Genomic DNA, 25958 nt, shown 5'->3' with positions numbered 1-25958 from the left:
TACTGAACTCTACCTACATACCCAAAACTATATTTTGTCCTGGAAATACACAAATAAACAAGACATACATAGTTCCTGCCTTCATGTAACCCACCTTTTAGTGAGGGAGACAAAAAACACACAAGTAAATTAATGAATGTGTAAATAAATGCACAATGCAATATCAGGTAGTAATAAGAACTATGAAGAAAGATAAAATAATAAAAGGTCAGGGGACAGAATGGAAGATAGTCTATGGTCTGGTTGGCTTAAAATTATTATAATTTTATATATAATTTGTGGAACACCTGTTAAGTTCCACAGAAATGGTTAGGCACTCATTTAACATGTTATTTAAAATCCTTGGAAATGTTATTTGTCATTTTACAGGTTAGGAAAATAATATGAAGAAAACTGAATGATCAAGTAACTTTCTGTTTGGTTACCCTTCAGAAATGGAACGGACTCTCCAACCCCAAATTTGGTTCAGATGCTGAGAATGATGCCATATATGCATGAAGAAGATATAAAAATGTTTATTACTCAGGTAGTGAGGAATTATGGCAAGGGTAGAATAGTCCCCCAGACTGGCCTGAAATGGTTTGAGAAAGCAGGAAAGGAGGCTTGCTTGGAGTTTTATGGTAGGTTGGGGTAAGGGACAGGTGCACAAACAAGGGCCTGTGTAGTTTGAACTTCATGCCAGAGCTAAAGGAGGTGGCATCTGTGCTTTCTTATCAGCTTACCCAGATGTGGGACAGAAGACAAAGAAAAGGTGAATCTTGAAAGATGTTAGCAACCAAACATCAAAAATGGAGTCAGATGTTTAATATACTTTCCTAAGATGATACAGCTTATGTAGCAGAGACAGAATGAATGCAACTCAGGTCTGAATTTATCAAGTTCCAAAGTCCATGTCTTTTAAATTTTACACTGTGGTAACTCAAATGATAAGATTTTATCACTTCCCTTCAATGGGCTTGGGGAGACAAGTCTCAAAAAAGGAGTATGGGTATGGTACTATGCAAAAGACATGAGAGAGATGATATGATGGTGGGTGCCTGGACTGACCCTACTTCATAAAACAAATTTAAATGCTCAACATTATGGGAGAACTAACAAAATATTATGGGATTATCAGGCCAAAATTTAAGTGAATTCTAGATCCAACAGAGAGCATTTGCTGAATCTGGTGAATCTGAGCTTGGCAAAATAAAAATTGGCTTTCAGGGCTGCCAAGGCATTTGGGAATTAGAGAAGCCATAGAAAAGTGAGACCAAAATTCTATGTGTGATTTCTCTTCAAGTCATTTGCAAAATTCTAAGCTGCTCATATACAGGATGAGATGCTAATAAACAAAGTAGAGACCAACATCAAGGAAGGTAAAATGCTAAGAAACGATTTCAACAGGGTTTCATAGTGCTACAGAAGTTTTTATTCCAGAGTCCACCAAGTTGGAAAACTTTGATAAATACTCCATACTGTCTGAGATACCAGAAGGGCTATACCCTTGGAATAAGGCAGGCCAAACATATACCTGAATTTATATACCTGAAATTCAGCCTTGACTGGATAAAGATGATCTTCCCAAAAATCTGTCTATCAGAAGAAAATTAAATGCCTTCAGAGGAAAATAATGTTAATAAAAGCATACACATTTTTCAAATACCATATCCTGCATGAACCAAATTTACCAGACATGTCAAGAAATAGAAACAAATAAATGATAATAGAGGAAAGAAAGAAAGAGAAAGAAAGAAAGAAAGAAAGAAAGAAAGAAAGAAAGAAAGAAAGAAAGAAAGAAAGAAAGAAAGAAAGAAAGAAAGAAAGAAAGAAAGAAAGAAAGAAAGAAAGGAAGGAAGGAAGGAAGGAAGGAGGGAAGGAAGGTAGGTAGGAACTTGACCCACAGATTATCCAAATAGCTTAGGTATCAACAGGGACTTTAAAAAAATTATAACTAGAGTTGACCCTTGAACAATGTGGGTTTGAACTGCACAGGTCCACTAATATGTAAATATTTTTCAATAGTAAATACCATAATATGACATGGCCAGTGGTTGGTTGAACCCACAATGTGAAGGAATAGCAGATACAGAGGGCCAACTGTAAATTATACACAGACTATCCCCCACATTGTTTAAGGGTCAACTGTAATGTCTTTGAGAAAAGAGAGAGAAGATAAAAAATTTACCAGAGAACTGGAAAATAGATAAAAGTGCAATTGGTAATCCAGAAATCCATTTAATAGCTGAAATTAAAATTTTCATAGATGGGTTTTAATAATACATTAGACCCAAAAGAAGAAAGAAATAGTGAAATGGAAGATTTGTTAGTAGAAAATACCCACATGAAAGCATTGAAAGAAGAAAGGATAGAAAATACAAAAAGAATACGATTCATATGGGATATGGTAAAAAGATCCCTAAATATATGTCACTGGTGTCCCAGAAGGAGACAAGAAAAAAAATGGAACAAAAGCAATATTTGACGAAATACTAACTGAGAATTTTCCAAAACTGACAAAAGACATCAAACCACAAATTCAAAAGTTATATGCACCCCAATAGGAAAAATACAAAGAAAGCCAGATCTAGGCACATCATAGTAAAGCTGCTAGAAACCAAGACAAAGAAAAATTCTTATAAGAAGCTGGAGAAAAATTATTTAAACCTACAAAGGATCAACAATAAGATTCAGAGTTGACCTCTCAACAAAAGCATAAGCTGAAGATGATAGAAAGGCATCTTTCAAGTGTTGCAAGAAAAATTAAACTGCTAACCTACACTTCTATAACCAAAGATATTCTCCAAAAATTAAGATAACACATTTTCAGGAAGAAAACATTCACTGTCATAGTATCTGGATGCTATGAAATAAAAAAGGGAGTTCTTAATGCAAAAGAAACATTTTTGTAGAGGGAAATCCGTCAATGTAAGGAGAAATGAAGAGTGTCAAAAAGGATAGATATGTGGATAAGTCTACAAGTTAAGAGTTTAAAAATGCACACACACATACATACATATACATAATATATGTATGCCAAATATATGCATATATACATAAACATATATACATATACAAACACATATATACATTTATGTATACACACATATTAACTTAAAATATATAAAAAACAAAAGCATAAAGGGCTAAAGGAGACAAGAAATGGAGTTAAAATACTATACAAACTTTGTATTATCCAAAAATTGGTAAAAGTATTCATTTAAGCTATAATTTCTAGGGTAACTACTAAAAAACAATGAAAGAATGAAATGAGAAGCTAATAGACAGGATAAGATTATTAGTAAAAACATTTGGTTAAAAGGTACAAACTTCCAGTTATAAGGTAAATAAGTCCAGGGGAATGTAATGTACAGCATGGTGACTATAGTTAAAAATACAGTATTATATATTTGAAAGTTGCTAAGAGAGTAGATCTTAAAATTTCTCATCACAAGGAAAAAAAGTTTCTACATATGTGTGGTGATGGATGTTAACTAAACTGATTGTGGTAATCATTTTGCAATAGATACATATGTCAAATCATTATATTGTACAACTAAAACTAATGCAATGTTATATTTCAATTATATCTCAATGAAAAAAGAAAAGTTTGGATAAATGTAATATCTGAACAGAGACTTAAGATGATTAAGAAAATAGTATAAGAATAATTAATATGCTTTTCAATAATTCAATCTTTATTGACAGAAATAATTCCTAGCAGGCTATTAAGAAAAGTTGTAGTAAAATTGTAAATGCATTAAAATAATAATAATAACAATGATGGTAATAGTAATTAATAATAACAATAATACATTGATTAATTTTAAAAAGCTATGTCCAAGAAAGGAGAAACAAATGAACAAAGAAAAAAAGGAATAAATAGGAGACAAGCAGTAAGACAGTAAACTTAACTGCAGTGTGTCAATAATTACATGATATATAGACAGATTAAATGCTCCAGTTAAAATAATAAGACTCATTATGCTGTATACCAAAAATTGACACAACATTGTAAACTGACTATATTTCAATTATAAAAAATGAAAAAAAATAAGACTATCAAATTGGATTTTCAAAAATTATATGCTGCTTGAAAGAAACTATTTTAAATATAAGTAAACAGAAAGGTTGAAAGTGAATAGGATAGAAAATACTAAACAAAAGAAAGTTGATATAGCTATACTAATATCAAGCAGTTAGACTCTAAGGCAAGAAATAAAATTAGAGATGAAGAGATAAATTTAATAGCAATAAAAAATAATTTGAGAGGTATATATAGTAATCCTAAAATTAAACACACCTAAAACCATTGCCTAAAACACAAAAATTACTGAATTAAAAGAGGAATTAAATCCATAATCATAGCTGGAAAATTTAACTTACTGCTCGGCAAGTAATAGAATAAGCAGATAAAAGTCTCAATAAGTATATAGAAGATCTGAATGAACTCATTAATAAAATTGATCTAATTAATCTATATAGAACATAACGTTCAACAACTGCAAAATACACTACCTAATTCTAGTGTGTGTGGAACATTTACCCAAGTAGAGCACATGCTACATCATAAGCAAATTTCAACAAATTCCAAAGATCTGAAATCATACAGAGTATATTTTCTGATCATAATGGAATTAAGTTAAAAATCAATAAAAGGACAACCAGAAAATCCCCAAACATTTGGAAAGTAACCAATGTACTTCTAAATAGCCCATGGATCAAAGAAGAGATCACAGTGAAAATAAAATATTTTTAATTTCAGGTACTCTCATGCACTGCTGATAGAATAGTCACTCTAGAATACTGTTTGATAATGTCTAATAAAATTGAACACACATGTCCTATAGCTCGGAAGTTCCACTTCTAACTACATACTCAATATATTTGCCTATCTGTGTGCATCAGAGGACATGTATAAGAACATCTAAGTAGATCATCATATTCTCTATAGCTAAAAACTAGAAAAAAACAAGTATCCATTAAAAAAAGAGTAGATAAGTCTGGCATATACACACTACACCATACAGTAATGAAAATAAATTAATTTCATGCAAAAATATGCATGATTCTCAGAAACATAATTTAAGCATAAAAAAACAGGTCAGACACAGAAGAAAACCTGTTATATGATCCTTTTTATGTAACGTTTCAATGCTAGCAATACTAATCTATAATGTTTCAAGCCAGGATGGAAAGATCAGGTGCTGATTTGGAGAAAGAGTAGTGGTTACATATGTGTGTTCACTTGTACAAGTTCACTGAACTTTATACTTATAATTTGCACACTTTTCTGTACTTATTAAATGAGTAAATCAACCATTTTTACTGAATGAGTAATAATAAAATACATTTTAAAATATTTGGGATGCAGTTAAGTAGTGTTTAGAGGAAAGTTTGCAGCCCTCACGTGCATTTATACGAACAAAATAAAGGTTAAAAATCAAAAGTCTATGCTTATCTCATGAAGCTAAAAAGGAAACACAAAGTAAAAAAGTACAACACAAAGTAAGTAGAAGGGATAATACAGTAGACATAAGAGCAAAAATCAATGAAACAGAAAATTAACAAGAAATAGAAAACAATTTTAAAATGCCAAAATTTTCCTTTGAAAAGTTTAATGAAATTAATAAAACCTTAGAAGGCAGTTTAGTAAAAGAGGAGAAAATATATAAATTATCACTATCATAAATTTTAAAAGGGAAAATCACTACAGATCCTAAAGATGCAAAAAGATAATATGACATTACCTCAACAAAGCTAAAATTTTTAAAAATGGGTAAGATGACATTATTAAAACTTTGGTCAACAAATTTCAAAATTTAGATGAAATGGTCAAATTACACAGAAACACAATTTACTGAAACAAGTAATTAGAAAATCTGAAAACCTTTTGCATTTGTCAGTCTTCTGCTAAGACTATGACATATAACAAACAACTCACACATTTCACAACCTTGCTTACAAATCTACAGACTGACTCAACAGAGCTCTATTGAGGTTGGCCGAGACTAGCCAGGATTGGCTTCCAGACATCTGGGTTGGGTTTGGTCTGTCATGTATTTCCTCAGCTGGGATGATCAGTTAACTGAGGAGAAGTTCTTTTCATGATAGGTAACAGAAGAGATCAAACAAAACCACTCAAACATACTTAAAGCCTCTGCTTGAGTCACATATTCTAAAAGTTCATTGGCTAAACCCAGGCACATGTCTAAGCCCAGCATCAATTGGTCAGAGAAACATATTCTGCATACTTTAGAAGGAGACACTGTAAAGGGCATGATTCATTATTTATTTTGGGGTAGGGCGAGGAAAGAATTGACCAAAAAAAGCAATTACATCTACCAAAATATTATATTTATTAGAAATTAAATTCATATTAAAAGTCTTCCTTTAAAGACACTCTAGTCCCAGACAGCTTCAGTATTAGAATCCATTCAATCATTTTAGGAAGACTCTTTCGCAAAGCCTTTCAGAGAGTAGAAAAAGAGAGAACTCCCTCCAAATCATTTTATGAGGCTAACGTAACCTTGAATCCAAAACCTGGTAAGGATATTATTAGAAGGGAAGCTAATAGGCTAATCTCTTTCATGAATATAGATGCAAAAGTCCTAAACTGATGGTATCAAACCAAATCAAATTGGTAGTGGTATAACACAATAATATAGACAATACATTGTTGAATGAAAGACAGATTATTCTAAATGGTATATATAGTATGATTCCATTTATAGAGAGTTCTAGAACAAGTAAACTAATCTGAGTTATTAGAATATCTGTTACCTTTGTGGGTACTGATTGGAAGGAGGCACCAAAAAAATTCTATACTTTGATCAGGGTAAGTGGTTACACTGGTGTATTTATTTGTAAAAATCCACTTAAATCTTGAGATTTAAGAATTTGACTGTATGTATGCTAATCTTCAGTAGAAAGTTTCCAAAAAACTTCCCAGTAATATTTATGACTCCCTAAGGAGATTCTGATATAGTTAGATATAGATAGATAATATCTCTTTTAGCTCTTACGACCTCTGCCTCTACCCTCAACTATTACAAATTGATTAGAACCTTTACTATGTCTCCTTAACAACAGTAGATCAACACTAAAAAAAAGCACTAAAAAGCTTTAGATAATATAGAATACAACTAAAAATAGTTTTAACAGCTTAAGTGAGAAAAATATTTGAAAGTCCACAAACTATTTTGAATGGTTGGCAGTTTTCTAGAAAAATTCTGTAGTAAGAGGTAAACCAGTGCTTTAATTAGGATAATAGCATATATTTATATCAGGGCCAACAAAAACTAAAGCTGAAATATTACAAAGCCAAGTTGGTAGACAAATATATGATATTTCAGCTCTGGGGGAAAGCTAAATCTAAATGTCAAGTTATGTAGCTGAATGTTTTACCCTCTACAGTTTCAAAGAAATGCCAACAGCAGAGTTCCTGAAATTTAGAGACATAGAATTTTTGATGTAGTAGAGAGAGCACAGACTTGAGAGTGTGAAAAATTGTATACTATTCCTGGCTATATCATTTATTGGTTGTATGATTTTGGAAAAATAATTTAAAGCTCCATATTTTGTTCCCTTGTGTATAAAATTGGTATTAACAATACATACCTCCCAATATTAAAAGGGGAATACCTATAGAGTACATATAAAAACTACCAATTATTATCATTATTATTTATTTACTCAGATGATTTTTGAAGTATTTACCTTCAGTTTGGTTTTTGAAGGTTCCTGAACCAACAACTCAAATATTTGAAAACTTAAAAATACACATGGATCCCTCTGGCAAAAGAAACTACATGCTAGAGTCGTATTCTAAGCATATACTTGTGGAACATAACTGAGGGAGATAAACTGAGGTCATTCTCTTTCTGAAATAAAACAACTCTCCCTAAAGAAAATGTTTCCTCTACATTTTTCCTAAGAGAAAAGTAAGGGACTACTACAAGATCAGACCAATTCAGCATCAGCTAAGCCTTTCCAAACTGATTCTCGCTGCCAGCTGTGGCACGCCTACGACAGCTCCCCAGTTTTCAGTTTAACCGTACTTTCTGATATCTAAATATGGTTTTGAATTCCATGTCACTAAGTCTCTCCAAACTCATGTTCCCCAGCTTCTCCAGACTAAGCTCTCTATTTCTGCCAGACCTGGCTCACCAACAGCCCCAAACATAGCTCTAGAATGTCTCTCTTCCTCCGTCAGCATGGTTCACGCCTACTCATGTTCTGAAACTCAGCTAAGGTGTCATTTCCTCCAAGAAGCTTTATTTAAACCTCAAGCCTACATAGGTACCTCCTCTATGCTCTCCCTGCAACCTGTAAGTCCTTTCACAGCAATGCTATACTATTAAATGTTTGTTTACTTGTCTGTACCTCTCCTCCCGTCAAATAGAATATTTTTCAGGATGAAACTTCTTTTTATTCTTTGTATCCTGGCACGCAGTAAGTTTATATTGTATGTTTGTGCTAAATAAATGAATACATGAATGAGTGCTTAAGTTAATATATGCATAAGTAATTGAATGTATGATCTTATTCATTCCAGTCTCCATGCCTTTGTTCTCACTACTTGTCTCCCCTGGATTGCTCCCTTCCAATGACCCAAATCCTATCCTACATTCAGTTCCTGCTAGAGTTCCATCTTCTACATAGTAGAGTATTAGCATTGAGGATATAACAAAAATTAAGATATACTCCAATTCTCAAGGATCTTACAGTAGATTAGGGAAAAGGTAGATGTAAATAGTTGTCTACAATGTAGTGTGACCAGAGTGGCAGAGTGAAGATCATAGGAGAAAGGACCAACTCTAGGCTGGTTGATCAAAGATATCTTCCTAAAGAAGGCTCTTCCTAACCTAAGACTTTAAAGACAGGTAAGATTTCCAGGTAAAGGGTAGGGACTTGGGATGATGTGAAATATTTCAGACAGAAAAAAAACTATGAACATAGGAATAGAGATGTGAAATAGTATAGAGCAGGGGAGCAACCTAGAATCAATCTAGGCCATAAGGTGAAGTGATCTGCCAAGAATCAGAGTCAAATCAGTGAAAAAGATGAGACTAGAGCCCAGGTTTCCTAATTCTTAGCCCAGTACTACTTCCATTATCCTAGAAAATAGTAATGTTAGATTGTATGTGACTAGCTTCTATGACTTCCCAATGGAAAATGTCCAAGTGTGGCACTTTGTCTCTTTATCTGGTAGACCTCACCCCCCAGGACTCATTTCTCAGTAGTTATAACACATCCCAAGGAGATTTTAGCAGTTTACTTCTCAGTTCGGAGGCTGTCATATAGCAAGACATCTATAGTTTTCTGGAATTCTATAAAGTGTTCAAACCTCCATAGCAACTTGGAGTCCTGGTAGTGATTCAATGAAGCAATGTAAACAAAGCCCAAATGTCACGCAGTGATGAATTTTTCTGACAACATATCTTTGTCTAAAGAGTGACAACTCCAAGTTGCTGAAAGGAGCCAAAATAATTGTATATTCTTGAGATAAATGGTTTGTCAACCAAGACCCTCAAAAATGTTTCAATTATCCCAATTTTGTCACAGTATCTGAAAAAAAAGAAAAAAAGTCCATCTACTGCAATACACAGTAACTGATGTCTCCTAAGTGCTAAGTATTCTGTACTCATCAGCATTGTACCTAACAATTCTGTAAACATCAATATAGCTATTACACAAATGACAAAACAGAGAGACATCAAGTCACATTTCTGAGATCACAAAGCTTGTAGAGATGGAGCCAGAATTCAAATATGAGTCTGTCTGACTCTAAAGCCAGTCTTACTTTGAGGAATTCTGTGTTAAGCAGGTCCCCTCCACCTCTCCCTGCCCATCAAATCTAGTCACTATGGTGTGGGATCATGGAGAAAGACCCAGACAAAGAGTCAGGGAACCTTGTTATTGAACTACTACTTTTCTGTGGCTCATTCTCATCATAGGAGTATGTCTGAAAGATTTCTAAGGCCTCTAATAGTTCTGACAGTCTGCGACTCTATGAAATTTTTAAATATTCTTATATAACAACTTTCCCATGAAAAGGTCATGGCCCTGTGAGTTGCCTGCAGTGGGCAGATAGGAGGATAAAACCCTCAGAGAGATTGAATTGAGTTCTCTGGGCTTATCAAAGTGGAAAATAGGCACCTAGCTGCCAAAAAATAAAGCAGTAAGTCCTTAGGAGATGAACTTAGTTAAGGCGGAGGCTCTCGTGCATCAACACTGTCAGCAGCAACCTCAGTCAATGTCACAAATGCAGCAAAGACTCAAGAAAAATAAGTTGTTAGTTTTGCAGAAGATGATAGGACCTTTCAACCAAGTGGTACATTCAACTCCACGTTAGATCTGGTCTTAAGAGTCAGAAGACTCAATATCTTACCCTAGGTATCCAGGCTGTGCAGTATTTTTAATGGTTCTTTCCCTGCCTTTGTATAAGGCCAGAGGCATCCCATAAAAATCCATGTCAGCTTATCTCTTTAACTCAGTGTATCCAGACCCTCACTCCTACCCTCTGGCTTTTCCTATTTTTGTCTGATTCTTCGTTTCTGTTCCACTGCCTCACATCTGGACAAGAGACGCTTGCTTCATTTACTTAGTTTTAAAACATTCATTGAGTTCATAATATGTGCTAGCTACAAGCTCCCCAAAGTCAGTGACAGCTATGCTGAGATTTTAAGGATCAGTAGGATTTATCAAAAAAGGGAAGGAAGCTGGTGGTGGTGGCAGCCCAGGAAGGAGGAGAACACTTCAGACAAAGAGAAAAGTCTGGGCAAAGGACAAAGGTTAAAAAAGAGGGATCAAGAAATTAAGAGCAGCTCAGTATGGCTAGGCTGCAGAGTATGCTGGGAAGTTGCAAGGGATGGAGCTGAAAAGGTAAGCACAGGATGACAGTGGCTGTGGAATAGAGAACTCTGATTCTGTCACCTACTAGCTGTGTGAGCAGCCACGGTTCTTTAATCTGTAAACTGGAGATAACAAGCCCTAGCTCATGCAGCACTTTGTTTCCAGCATTAAGTAGGTGCTTAAACATTAACTGAGTCTGAATTCTGGAATGAGTGGAAGGATGGGAACTGAAAAAGCATGTGACAGTGGGATTGAACAGTTTCCTATGGGATGTCCAGGGACAAGAAAAAGTGGATTTGGGGAGCTATCTAGGCTTTATGGTCTGGCATCCAGTTAGATGACAGGGCCAGGTTCGGTTCAAGTACCCAAGTCCTGTACTGCTATGGTTTCTAAAAATCAAGGTACAGAAATCACCCCAGCAGCTTCCTCACTCCTCATGCTGTGAGTTCTGCACAGAGCTCTAAGAAAGTTGTCAGCCATGAGATTCTTTCCCCTCCAATGCAAACACACATGGCACAGGCATATGATTCCCATCTGGATCCACCCCTGACTTCCGGCCAGGAGGCTGCTGTGTAGGCAGGACCGTCTGCCTTTGAATTTGCCAGCCTAACCTGGTACCCCAAGCCAGCCCTTTCCAAGCAGTAATACACAGACCTGGCAAAATTCAAACTTCCATAAATTCCTTTCAGGGGCCTATCCGTCTCTACCTTTTCCTTGCCTGTCAGAAGAGGTTGACCTGGGCCAGGCACAAGTTTGCTCAGACCAAACAAATGGGTATTTATATCTGGAAGAGAACAGGCAGCCTTTTCCTTTAAACCAAGGAACAGATGCTGGCCCAGGAGGAGAATGAGCTGAAAGTCTCACCCATCACTCTAAGGCCATAGGGCCAGGAATTGTTATTCAAAGCAACAGACCCCTGCTCCCCTTGTGTTCCCTGATGGCATCAGTGCCCAGTCACTGCAGAATTATTACCATCATCATCTCTGCTGGATTCTATGCCCCAGTCGAATTGGCAGCATTCCTCCTATTTGCAAACAGATTGCAAAATAAGAACCCCAGGAAAGATGCAGGCTGGCCAGGCTCCAAGGACCTTCAGCAGCAATCATGCTAAATCAGGGTTGCATTCTACTCCCTGAACAGCAGCAGGGGCTGGCATTGCCTCCCAATGACCCTGAACCACTGGGATGCCTGACCTCTCCTCCCTCCATCTTCCTTCCTTGAATAAGCAGCCTAAAAAAAGGAGGGGGGAGAGGGCAGAAATTCCTGGGAAATTATAAGAAATAAATCTATCATTGGGGTCCTAAACTATTCATATGTTTACTGACAGGAGAGCGAGGAATATAGCACCAATAGAAACCTTCCTTGACTCCTTTTCTCTAAAGATTTAACTTTCCATCTCTTCTCTGCCTTAGTCCGTCATTCATGGTCCTCTACAAATCTAGCTACTTGTGTGCCTATCCAGCCTTCTCTCCCGAACTGATTCTCCTTCTCCTGCTTGTAACCCTTCATTCAGTCCCTTGTTCACTTATCATCAAACACGAGCAGAGGATAAAAGAATAATAACAACAGCCATTGCCATTACTAAGTGCTTATTATGTAACAGGATCTCTGACAAGTGCTTTCCACATATTTTCTAGTTTAATTCTAAAAAAGTAAAAATAAAACCCAAGAAGTCGGCTCTATTATTATCCCCAGCTCATATTTGAGGAAACTGAGGCTTAGAGATAGTAAGCACCTTGCCTAAGACCATAAAGCTAATATGTGAGATGCCTGGATCAAAATATCATTACTACCTGAAACAATTTTTCTGAACTAGGTCTTACTACCCCTCTTTTATAGATGAGAAAACATGTTCAGAGATTTAGGAACATGCACACAATAGCTCGTGGCAGACTGGAACTCAGTTTAAGACCTGTCTAATTCCAAAGCCCTTACTCTTTTTTTTTTTAAATTAAAGTAGAGCTGATATACAATGTTGTGTTAGTTTCTGGTATACAGCAAAGTGATTCAATTATACATACACATATATATATATTCTTTTTCATTGTAAGTTATTTTAAGATTTTGAATATATTTCCCTGTGCTATACAGTAGGACCTTATTGTTTATCTATTTTATATATTTCATATAGAGTAGTTTGTATGTGCTAATCCCAAACTCCTAGTTTATCCCTCCCCCCAAATTTCCCCTTTGGTAATCAAAAATATGTCTTCTATGTCTGTGAGTATGCTTCTGTTCTGTAAATAAGTTCATTTGTATCACATTTTAGATTCCACATATAAATGATAACATACAATACTTGTCTTTCTCTGTCTGACTTACGTCACTTAGTATGATAATCTTTAGGTCCACCCATGTTGCTGCAAATCCAAAGCCCTTACTCTTAACCGTTGCAACTTATCTGCAAAATGGAGATTAAATTAGCTATTACCCTCCCTTAGGAAATAGAAAAAAAAAATCCCTCATTTAACTCAATGACTCAAATAAGATAGTGTCAATGAAAACACATAGTAAATGGTAAGCCAATATCTGAAGTCAGTTAGACTTGATATTACTTACTTCCATAGTAACAACATATTTTATTCATTTTAGTAGACAACTCGCTTTTTCTTCCTTTCCAAACCATATACCTTTTCTTTCTTTCTTTCCTTTCTTTCTTTCCTTTCTTTCTTCCTTCCTTCCTTCCTTCCTTCCTTCCTTCCTTCCTTCCTTCCTTCCTTCCTTCCTTTCTTTCTTTCTTTCTTTCTTTCTTTCTTCCTTTCTTTCTTTCTTTCTTTCTTTCTTTCTTTCCTTCTTTCTTTATTTCTTTTTCTTTCTTTCTTCCTTCCTTCCTTCCTTCCTTCCTTCCTTCCTTCCTTCCTTCCTTTCCTTCTTCCTTCTTCCTTCCTTTCTCTCTTTCTTTCTTTCCTTTTTTTTTTGTCTTTTCACACTAGCTAGGACATCCAGTACATACAATGCTGAATAGGAATTGTGAGAGGCACACCCTTGCCTTCTTCCTGGTCTTAGGAGGAAAGCATCAAATTTCTCACCATTAAGTACAATGTAAACTATAGGCTTTTGGTAGATGTTATTTATGAAGGTGAGGGAATTCTCCTCTAGTCCTAGTTGCTGAGAGGTTTTTTTTTTGCTTGTTTGTTTTAAAATCAAGAATGGGTGTTGCATCTGGTCAAATTTTTCTTTATTCTGTTGATGTGGTAGATTACATTAATTAATTTTCAAATATTGAACCAGTTTTGCCTACCCGTAATAAATCCCACTTGGTCATGGTATATAATTCTTTTTATACATTGTTGGATTCAATTTGCTAACATATTGTTGAGGATTCTTGCATCTATGTTCATGACTGATATTGGTTTGTAGTTTTCCTTTCTTGAAATGCATTTTTCTGGTTTTGGTGACACTTTGCTTTTTATCATATAATAAAAATATTCTTCTCCTTACTCTCTTTTAGTAATTTGTGCACTTCCCTAGAAAGAAAAGTTTAGTTCCTGCTCTAGTCTATAACTGCAGACATAGTAAAGGGAAAGGTTACGGACCGTGAAGTCACGCAAACCTGAGTTTGAATCCCAATTCTGCCATTACTCTGTGACCTAAATCAGTATTTCACTTCAGCAGACCTTATTCCTTAACTGGTAAAGTGGGAAACAATAACTTCTTCCTTGTAATGTTATATTGAGAATGTAAAATACAAAACAAAACAAGAACAGAAACTAGGTATATGACAGTAAAACACCGTGACACAAAAATATCTTTGTGACATTATTTCAAAAATCTCATTTGATAACAAAACCAGAAATGAGCTGGTATGCTTTTATAGCTGTTTCTTGAACAGAAGACCCACAAGTCTCCACTAATAGCCCCAATATCACCACACAGGGACCAACATCATTTTTCCAAAACGCAAATCTGACCATGTCTCATCTCTTCTGAAACTCCTTGATTGGCCTCCCATTATCTTCAGAACAAATTCCAAGTTCTTTAACACGACAGCTGGTGCCCTATGCGGTCATCCCTGCCTGTCTTTTCAGACTCATCTCTTCCTTTTACGTGCTCTAATTCAGTCATTATGCTGTTGTGCATACTCTGCTAAAAAGCCTTCTTGAAACTCTGTGCCTGGCTAATTATTTTGGGGGGTATCGCCCCTCCTCCAGGAAGCCTTTCCTGACCCTGAGTCATAGTTGGAAACCCCTCTTTGGTGCATGTATTTACTATGCTTGCCTCTCTCACAACTTTAATGACTGATTTAACTATCTGGGTATAATCTCTTTCTCCTTGAGAGCAAGAACCGTATGTTGTTCATTTGTGGTAAGTACATAATAGGTGCTCAGATAATGTCTGCTAATCTAGTAAGAAAAGAAAGGTCCATAAGTGGACTTCGTATCAATATCCATTGTGATATAGATGCTGGTTAATCAATATCTCTCAATTCATAGAATCATTTCATTTGGCCCTCAAATTATTCCTGGCTGTGGAACAATTAGACCCTCTACTGATTTCCTCTTGAGAGGAAAAGCAAGCAGTTAGTTGTTCATCGCAAGGTGAACCTTTCTTTTTTTTTCCTCCTCCTTTTCCTCCTTTGTGTAGCAAGTCAACTGAGGAGTAGTAATAATGAGAAAATCTGCACTATAATTATTGCAGCACTTAACTTTGTATTGACATCTGAAAAGAAAGAACTCTAGGAATTGATGAACAATGATGTGTTTCCTATCTTTCTTTTAAATGCACCTTTTTACTTGAAAAATATCATCATTTTTGACACATGTCTTAACAGTTTTGAAACATCTAGATTTTACGTTTTGGGGGAAACTTTTGAAACATAAAAGGTATTACATTGCAAGAGTTGGAAGGAAACTTAGAGATTATTAGGTTTGATTCCCTTATTTTGTACCAGTGAAATCGAGGTCCAAATAGGGGGATGTGACTTCCCTAATGCCACACAGAATTAGGGGGAGGAGTGGCAGTGAAGAGAAAACAAATACAAGCTTCAGAAGACCTTGCAAAGATCAGAAACCCACTCAAACTTCCTTCAGGAAAGTGGGCTTATTTTAAGATAGATAAAAAATACCAGGCCCTAAAATATGGGCTACATTGTTACTGGAAACCAGTCAGGTAGTTTCTGTCCCTTTCTCACCTCACAGTCTCTCATTCCTGCTGTGTTCATTTCATTCTCCACTCCTTTTAATAGGCTTTTCTATTCAATGACTTGCATGTGGACATCATACCCTTTACAAAATGATGGCCTTAGGCCCCAATTAACTGGATTTTCTAGCTCTTTCTCATGATCCTCTAATTTTCAGGGAGAGACAATGTGACTGGTTCAGCTTAGGCCAGGTAACCATTCCTCTGTTCTGGGGCTGAGATCACATAGTACATAGCTTGTCTCTTTTAGGTTGTCACAAGTTTTTCTAGAAGGGTGTGTGGGGATAAAGAAGAAATGGTGGGAATCTCAAATACAGTATTATTTGTTGAAAACTTACGGTACTGCTTATTTCCTGTTTCAGCTTGAAATTGTCTTGAGAACATGCTGCCTCTGATCTTTCCAAACTGATTAACTTATGGAGATACTACGGCAATTTTCATCACTGTAATCCTTTACTGTTTGTCCCATTTTTCTGATGAGAAAGTGAAGGCTAAGAAGGTTTAGGTCACTTGCACAAGGGAAAAATGAACTCAGATCCTCTGTTCTCGTCACTAAATATGGGTCTCAAGTGTGGCCAGATTATTCTCTCTGAATATACTCCAAATTCATATTTTTAGAGTATGCAAATATTCAGTACCAGATAAGGCTGGGAAAGAAAAGAAGAATTTATCTTTAAAGAGACTCTCATGTACTCTTGAACCTGGCCATCTTGTGATATATTCTCTTGTGACAAATAGAAATTTTCTTTATGGCAAGTCTGTTACTTTTTTAATAGCTCATCCAGAAACCACTGACTTTGCCACTGACCACTCCTACTGAACACTCTGGCCCTCAACTAGGAGATACAGCTTTGTCTATTTGATAAACTCCAAAATCATCTGATGAGGTGAAAAAAAGCAGTCTGGATAGAAACAGACCTCGGTCAGAATTCTGGCTTCACCAGGTATAATTTGTTTGGCTTCTGATTCCTCATTTATAAAATAAGAGCAATGAATGATCCCAACCTAACAGAGTTAATGTGCAGATCAGAGATATTACAAGTATAAGGCTTGGAATAATAAATCATATAAATTCACTTACATTTTCTAAATTTATTCGGTGAGTGGCTACTAGTGCTAGCCTACTAGCTTAACAATGTTTTGAACTTTCTGTATACGTTGCTTTCATGCTTCAGAGATGCATACATGCCCCTGCAGCCAGCCATTCTGTTTGCAAGAGATACAGTGTTACTTTCACTCCTCCTGGGGATTCTCCAGTAGATAAAGGAAATGAATTTAAGAAAGAGTTCCTCAGTCTGATGAGACACATCATCTATGCTGACATACTTGCGAGAGGACATATACACAACTAACATTACTTTTAATATTACTATGTTTAGGCCACTTAATGGGACAAAAACAGTGCAGCTAAATAGCATTTAATGTTTACATAATAAATGATAAACTTCACTATAACAGAGTCATCAGAGAGTTCTGGAAAGAGACAAAATGCAAAAGAAGGTGTGCTCTCAAGATGTTCTAACTGAAAAAGACCTTATCAATGTCAGTTTTTCATTATTTTTTAATGTAAGGACCTTACATTCTTTCCAGAAGTGGTAAACATGAATAATAAAACTTACATGGTTGCTGAACTTTTCTGGAACATAAAGTTTGTATTAGATGATCTCTGTGTGACTATCAAATCCAGTTGTATTATTATATAAGTCAAACAAATGCACCACCAAAACCAATATTAAATGTTAAGTAACTACACACACCATATATTGTGTCAGTGAACAAAACAGATTTATAAAATTAAGTGATATTAAAAAAAAAAAAGTAAAGGGTACAGGGAATGAGTGTGGCCAATGAGGTGGGAGTAGGAAAGTTTCCTTTATTTAACACAGAAGTCAAAGAAATACTCACTAGGAGGAGGTTGATTTTCAGCAAAGATTATTTAAATGAGGGAATGGAGTTAGCCAAACACATATCTGAGAAAAGAGTATTCAGCCAGAGGAAACAAGATAGGAGGATGTCTGGGATACTCAAAGAAGAGCAAGTGATCAGTGTGGCAGGAACAGGATGAGTGAGGGACAAAATAGTAAGAGATGAGGTCAGAGAGGACAGGGGTGGGAGTGACAGATTAAGTAGTTTGTTCTAAATAATTTTAAGATCCTTTTACTCTGAGTAAAGTGGGAAGTTATTGGAGAGTTTTGAGCAAAAGACATGACATGATCTGACTTATATAAAAGAATAGCCCTGGCTAATGTTTTAGCAATAGACTGTAGGGAGGGGAAAATAGGAGCAGAAAGACCAATTATGAAACTGTTGCAGTAATCCAAGAGAGAGGTGATAGTGGTTCAGACTAGAGCAGTATTGCTGGAAAAGCCAATTGGATTTTTCTAAAAGATTAGATGTGGGAGGTAAGAATTTAAGAGATATAGGGCTGCTGTTCAGGCCTTGGAACTGATCGGAAAATGCTGTCTAAATTGTGGTCATGATCAATGGAATCATATAAGCCTCTCTTTAATCTGTTTACATAAAGTAAACTTTGAAGGATAAGCAGAATTTGATTAGAAGAGAGAGATTCTAATCCTGTGGCATTCCTTTAAGCCATTAAGGTGATCTGCAACACACATGACCTTATGATTATCACAGAATTTCTGGCCTGAAAACAGGAAGCACAAGCTGTTAAGTTGGCTTATATTTATTCATTACTTTCTGTGTGTCAGGTACTATTCTAAACACCTTAAAAAAACAAACAAACAATTACACTTCTGTAAGTACACATTATTATTACCATTCCCCATATTATGAATAAAGAAACTGATGCTCAGAGAGGTTAAGAAATGTGTCCGAGTTCATATAACGAGTAAGTCAGAGAGCTGAAATTTAAACCAGGCAGCCAGGCTTCAAAACTCTCTCATTAACTATACAATCTGACTATACAATCTAACATAAAGACCTAAAGACTCCTGTAAGCCACCATTTTCTTGTATGGAAATTGGAATAATAGTGTCTACTTTGTAAGATTGCTGTGAGTATAATAAGAATGATTATTTAGAACCCAAATTAATAATAGCTGTCAATATTATCACATGACATTATAGTTGATAAAAATTATGACCCTTACTTTTATTGGGTTCTCACATGATCATTCCCATTTTACATATTAGTAAACTGAGGTTCAGGGGCACTTAAATGTTTTGCTACGTCCCAGAAGTAAGGAATAGGATTTGATTTCAGAGCTCATGTCTTTAAGATTGTTTTCAATTCTTCTCATTGCCTCTAAAAGATGAAAGATACAGAGGTATTCAAGGGTACTGAATGCTGCCTACAGTTTCCAGAAACATTATTTAATGCCTTATAACAACCTATGATTTAAATGAAACCTACGTGTAAGAATAAATAGCTTCTCCATATATCAGCAAAACTCAGTTCCAAAACATACTAGAAAAAATAAGTCTTATGCTCAATAGCAATAAAAATACATACTACCTCCAAATAAACTTAACAAAAAATGAAGAACCTGCATAAAGTTACCCAAACTCTAGTATGAACAGAGAAAGATAAAACACACTATTTTCTAGATAGAAAGTCTTAATATTGTAATATGCCAACCCTCCTCAAATTATCCTATAAATTTAACACAACTTCAGTGAAAATGCCAAAGATATTTTTAGAATGTGGAAGAGTAATAATTCAAAAAAATCATCTTTCATGGCTTAATAGGGGGTATTCCATTGTATAAATATACACCTTCTTTATCCAGTCATCTGTTGATGGACATTTAGGCTGTTTTTATGTCTTGGCTATTGTAAATAGTGCTGCTATGAACATTGGGTGCAGGTGTCTTTTTAAAGTAGGGTTCCTTCTGGATGTACGCCCAGGAGTGGGATTCCTGGGTCACATGGTAAGTCTATTCCTAGTCTTTTAAAGACTCTCCATACTGTTTTCCACAGTGGCTGCACCAAACTGCATTCCCACCAGCAGTGTAGGAGGGTTCCCTTTTCTCCACAGCCTCTCCAGCATTTGTCATTTGTGGACTTTTGAATGATGGCCATTCTGGCTGGTGTGAGGTGATACCTCATCATAGTTCTGATTTGCATTTCTCTGATAATTAGTGATATTAAGCATTTTTTCATGTGCCTATTGATCATTTGTATTAATGCCATTTGCAGCAACATGGATGTTCCTGGAGAATGTCATTCTAAGTGAAGTAAGCCAGAAGAAGAAAGAAAAATACCATATGAGGTTGCTCATATGTGGAATCTAAAAAAAAAAAAAAAACCATAAATACAAAATAGAAACAGACTCATAGACACAGAATACAAAATTGTAGTTGCCAGGGGGATGAGGGGTGGGAAGGGACAGACTGGGATTTCAAAATGTAGAATAGATAAACAAGATTGTACTGTGTAGCATAGGGAAATATATACAGGATCTTGTGGTGGCTCACAGCAAAAGAGAATGTGACAATGAATGCACGTATGTTCACGTATAACTGAAAAATTGTGTACTACCCTGGAATTTGACACAACATTGTAAAATGACTATAACTCAATAAAAAATGTTAAACTTTAAAAGAAAAAGAAATCATCTTTCAAAACATAAGCGAATAATCAAGAACACTTTTTTAAAAATAAGTAATAAAGGGGGATATGTTCAAGAAATAAAATATATTACAAACTTACAGGTGTTAAAACTATATTCTAATAGTACAGAATAGATTTATCAACAAATAATGATGAATAACTGACAAATCATTGAGAAAGAAGTAAATTTAGGTCTCTATGTCTAACTTTACTATCCAACTAACCAAAATAAGGTAGATTAAAGATTAAATATAGAAGGAGGAGGGAGACAAGGAGAGGAAGAAAAGTAAAGCCAAGTCAAGCTATAGAGCCCTTAAATAGAGCATGACTGAACAATTAGCTATATACTTTTGAAAGGAAAGGGCCTTTCTTTGTTTAACCTCAAAGAAATGAGCCCCAAGGAAAAATATGTATGGATTTGACAATTTGACTTCTTAATATCAAAAAATACTATGAAGAAAACTGAAATGGAAATAGTAAAGTGGGAAAACACATTCAACTCTATAAAACAGAAAAAGTGAATTTACTCAATATAAAAAACTTTCACTTAAGAGAATGACAAGGTATGCCATGGACTCGGAGAAAATATTTACAAAATACATATCAGTAAAGGATTGGCATCCAAAATGCACAAAGAACTCTTAAAACTCAAAAATAAGGAAATAATCCAGTTAAAAAATGGTCTAGAAATCTGAAAAGATTCCTCACCAAAGACGATACCGATGGCAAATAAGCATATTAAAAGATGCTCAATATATAATGTCATTAGGGAATTGCAAAATAAATGATGATGAGATACCCCTATGCATCTATTAGAATGGCCAAAATCCAAAACAGTGACAGCATCAAACGCTATTGAAGATATAAAGCAACAGGAACTCTCATTCATTGCCGAGGAGAGTGCACAATTTACAGCCACTTTGGTGGTTTCTTACAAAACTAAATGTATTCTTACCATAGCATCCACCAATTGGGATTCCTGGTATTTACTCAAATGAGCTGAAAATTTATGCTCACAAAACTCTGCACACACATATTTATTCATAACTTCCAAAACTTGGAAGCAAGCAAGAAGTCCTTCCATAGGTGAATGGATAAACAAACTATGGTAATTTATACAATGGAATATTATTCAGCAATAAAAAGAAATGAGATATCAAGTCATGAAAAGATAGAAAGAAAACATAAGTGTACACTACTGTGTGAAAGAAGCCAATCTGAAAAGACTACATACTGTGTGATTGCAATTATATGACATTCTGAAAAGGGCAAAACTATGAAGACAATAAAAGATCAGTGGTTGCTGGGGGTGAGGAAATTGGGAGAAGGGAAGGAGAGAGGGATGAGTAGATGGAGCACAGTGGATTTTTAGGGTAGTGAAACTATTATTCCATATGAAACTGTAATGATGGACATATATCATTGTACATTTGTCAAAATCCATAGACTGTACAACACAAAGAGTGTACCCTAATATAAACTAGAGACTTCAGAGGTTTTCTTAGTATTTTTTAATCAATATTGACCCATCAAGTGTAATAAACATGCTACACTCATGCAAGATGTTACATAATAGGGGAAGTTCAGAGAATGGTAAGGTGGTTTGTGGTAAATCTCTGTACTATTTGTTTAATTATTTTTTTGTAAACCTAAAACTGCTCAAATAAGTCTATTAATGTTTTTTTAAAAAGCTCTCACAATCAAGAAAAATCATCACAATTATGAGAGAGACAGAAGGGTGAGTCAGGGTATGGGGGGCATGAAAAGGAGAGTTGCAAAAGAGAAAAAATCAAAAGAAAACTATAGATTGCCATTAGTCTTACTTAAAATGTTTAACCTAACCAGTAAAGAAAGTTTTATCATTAAGAAATGGCTTTTCAGTTTTGATAGTAATCAGGTTGACACTGATTACACATATACACTGCTGGAGTGGGTATAAAATGGAATAACTTAGAGGGTATTTTATTAATATTGTTCAAAAATGTTTTAAATATACATAACCTCAATTCCATATCTGGGAATTTGGCCTAACTAAATAACCATAGTGAACTCCAAATTGTTTATTATAGAACTTAATTGTGCAATGCCAGGGGATTGATAAAATGAATTATGAGGCAGCCAAACAGTGATTTCCTAAGATTTCTTTAAAAGAACATTATACAAAAATATTTAATGTGTGGAAAATATTTAACCATATTGCCAAATAGATGATAAAGCAGGTTTGCAAAATAGTTTCATGTTATCTAATTTTTAAGAAAAAAATACACAATTTTACTTTTTTGTCTCTCTATAAGTTAGCTATGAAGGCAAACAAAAAAGTAAAATTATGCCAACATGCAAACAGTGGTTATTTCTTTTTAATTGGGTTATGAGCATTTATTTTCTTCATTTCAATTATCTATATTTTCTGTAATATCCACAAATAATATACAATGCATTTATAATAAGAAAAAATATGATACACTGGTTAAGAGGAAAGGTTCCAGAGTCATCCTGGCTATACTTTGAGCTAGTTCTGTTTCCTTTCAAAGATTCCCTTTGCAAGCTGTAGAATGAGAATATTAGATATTTTGAGGAATAAATGTGATAATTACTGTTAAGTATTTAATATAGTGCTAGTCCCATAATAAGGAATCAATAAATATTAATAATGTATTATCATCAGCCTTATAAAGGGAGCTGAAAATTAAGGGACAAAAATAAAACCATTTACCTCATCAGAGATATAATATCAAGGACTGAAAGGAGGTGGAAAATAGGCTTAGAGATCTCTACAGTTATACAGTAAGACAATGGCTAGTCTGCTTGGGCTTCTGAATCTGTGAACATAAATGTCTCAGTGCAAATTAAGAAAACAAGCTCCAAATAAGGCTAAAACAGACATGAAAGAACAGGCAGGAGTTCGCATGTTGCTTCAGTTACACAGCAGTAATTAAGAGCAGACATTTCAAACACCCACTTTAAAATCTAACATCCTTAATATAGGATAAAATAACACTGAACTTTGTAAAGATGTCAGCTTTACCTAATAATATAATTACCGTATATGCCTTGCTCTTATGAAGATTCTCATGTGGATATAATTTTATTTCATCTTCTAATTCTTTATTTCAAAAAAAATTAAAACCACATCACCAAAACTAGTCAACTATTTAATTGTTTAACTATAATGATATATTTTCTTGCATTTTCAGATGTGCAACTACTCAATGCTATTGGGAAAAATGCAAGAGAGTAGATAAGTCAATAAAACAGAGCTGGTTGATTAACTTTCTGAAGTGATGAAAAAAGTGCTTTTTGAAGTTATGGAGACCTAGGAACAAACTCCAGTTTTCACATAATAATATTTATTGGGAGCTTATTATATGTAAGGCCCTCTTTTGTATACCTTTACATAGCTATCTAATATTGGGCAAGTTGTTTGTCTTCCTGAGCCTCAATTCCCTCAACTGTAAAATAGGAATAAAGCTTATATTCATCTCAGTATTAATATTTGGACAAAAAAAATAAATAAATTAGTTTATTGATAGATGTACAAAATCTGGGATGTTTAAATGCAAATACAGATGATGATGATGATGATAGTAAACACATGGAGTTTATTAAGTTCCAAGCAAAATTCTAAACACTATATACACATAAACTAATTTAATCTTCTCAACGACCCAAACAACAGGAAATCAAGGCACAAAAAGTTTAGATAATTTTTACAAGTTAGTAAGTGGTGGGCCAGATTGAAAGGCAGGTAGTCTGGCTCCAGGGTTGGTATTCTTAATCATAAGACCATAGAGCCACTCCGTTACAATTGGTCTGATCCCATATATGGACATATGGTTCTGAGCAATTTGGAAATGCATTATTTTAGAAATGTCTTGCTTGCAGAAAATTAATTTTTCCTTGTGATATGTGAGTCTGCCTACTTTTTCGATTTTGCTTAGTATTCATGAATCAAGATCTAGGAAGGGAGAAGAAAGAAGAAGGAGAGTTGAGTTCTTATTGCCTTCAAAGGGTATCTCAATACCATACCTGCAAGACTTCATTTAGGTTAGATTTTCCCTAATTATTAAAAAAAATCATTAATTTTTATTTATGAAATATGTGTGGATTATGCGAGGTACTTTATATATATATATATATATATATATAATCTCATTTAATTCTCATGACAATCCAATAACATCAATATTTCTAGCCCATGTTACAGATGGGAAAACTGAGGCCTAGAGAGGTTAACTAACTTGTCCAAACCTGCCGAGTTACTAAATGTCAGAATGAGGATATGAATGCAATTCTCTTTGACCCAGACGTTCTTAAACATTACCCTGCTCCATTACCACACCAAGTCAACTGGGATTTGAGATAGAGCTAGATATGGTAAGCCAGGACTAGAAAGCTGATTAAAGAGGGCAATGACCACAGAGATCTAGAATAACAAGGATCTATTATATTTAGATCTACATAGAGGTGGGAAATGTTTAAAAGTGGCATAAAACCCAGGAGTTTTGGAAACCCAAATTAGAAGTCAGAAATGATTTGTCCATGCCTAATCTTGCACTAATTTCATTTTTTACTACAAAATTCTATGTTTACTGTAAATAAAGAAACAAAGCCAAACAAAATAGTAAAACACAAAGTAGAAAATTTTAAAAAATGAAATATGCTCCAAATAACTAAAAAGAAACACTTAACACTTCAACAGAACATATATATATATATGTTTTTCCCCAAAGATGAACACCTTTGTCACCTAATAAAAATACAAAATATTTTGTCATGCTACTTTATACTCTTCCAAAATATCTTTTTCATTCTCTTTCTGATACTAGGCTACACCCTGGATGTAAGTGGTCTAATAGTAGTGACCTAAAGAAAGTGAGGAATATGCAGAGAAACCTGTTCCAGGCTAAGGCAGAACCACAGACACCAGGTTTACTTCACCTACTGGCAAACAGGTTGCGTTTTTAAGCATTTTCCCTGCAATGGCCAGCTGAAGGAACGAATGAGTGTGGAGTATCATCCATCTCCAGTCAACCAAGAAGTTGCCCAGTTAATTAAAACACAAGTTTTAAGTCCATGCATGGCAAGTAGCTGTTACTTCATAAATCTATGTACTATTTCCTGAATATATAAATATAGCTGAAGACTTATTTCCATCCTGTTGCCATTGCCACTAGTTCTTTGCACCAATTCTTTTAATGGATTATTGCACCTGCCACTTCTCTCATAATTTCTAATTCGTCCTGATACCAGAGTAATACTCCTAAAATGAAAATTTCTTTCCATCCTTCCAAATTGTCAAATCCTAATCACAGTGTTTGGTACAACAGTGATTGAAATATTGACTGACGAGATGAACAAATGAAAAGGAATAGTAGGAACGCAAACATGTGCTTGAAAAAAGCAGTTTCT

General features: G+C 34.9%; 1 protein-coding gene across 1 annotated transcript in view; it reads right to left on the bottom strand.

The window, feature by feature from the left end:
- AGBL4 (AGBL carboxypeptidase 4) overlaps positions 1 to 25958 on the bottom strand; it is a 1124520-nt gene that overhangs the window by 661072 nt on the left and 437490 nt on the right. The window lies entirely within an intron of this gene.

Source organism: Camelus bactrianus, chromosome 13 (assembly GCF_048773025.1).
Source record: "Camelus bactrianus isolate YW-2024 breed Bactrian camel chromosome 13, ASM4877302v1, whole genome shotgun sequence".
NCBI classification, from domain to species: Eukaryota; Metazoa; Chordata; class Mammalia; order Artiodactyla; family Camelidae; genus Camelus; species Camelus bactrianus.
This window is presented reverse-complemented; position numbering and strand designations above follow the sequence as displayed.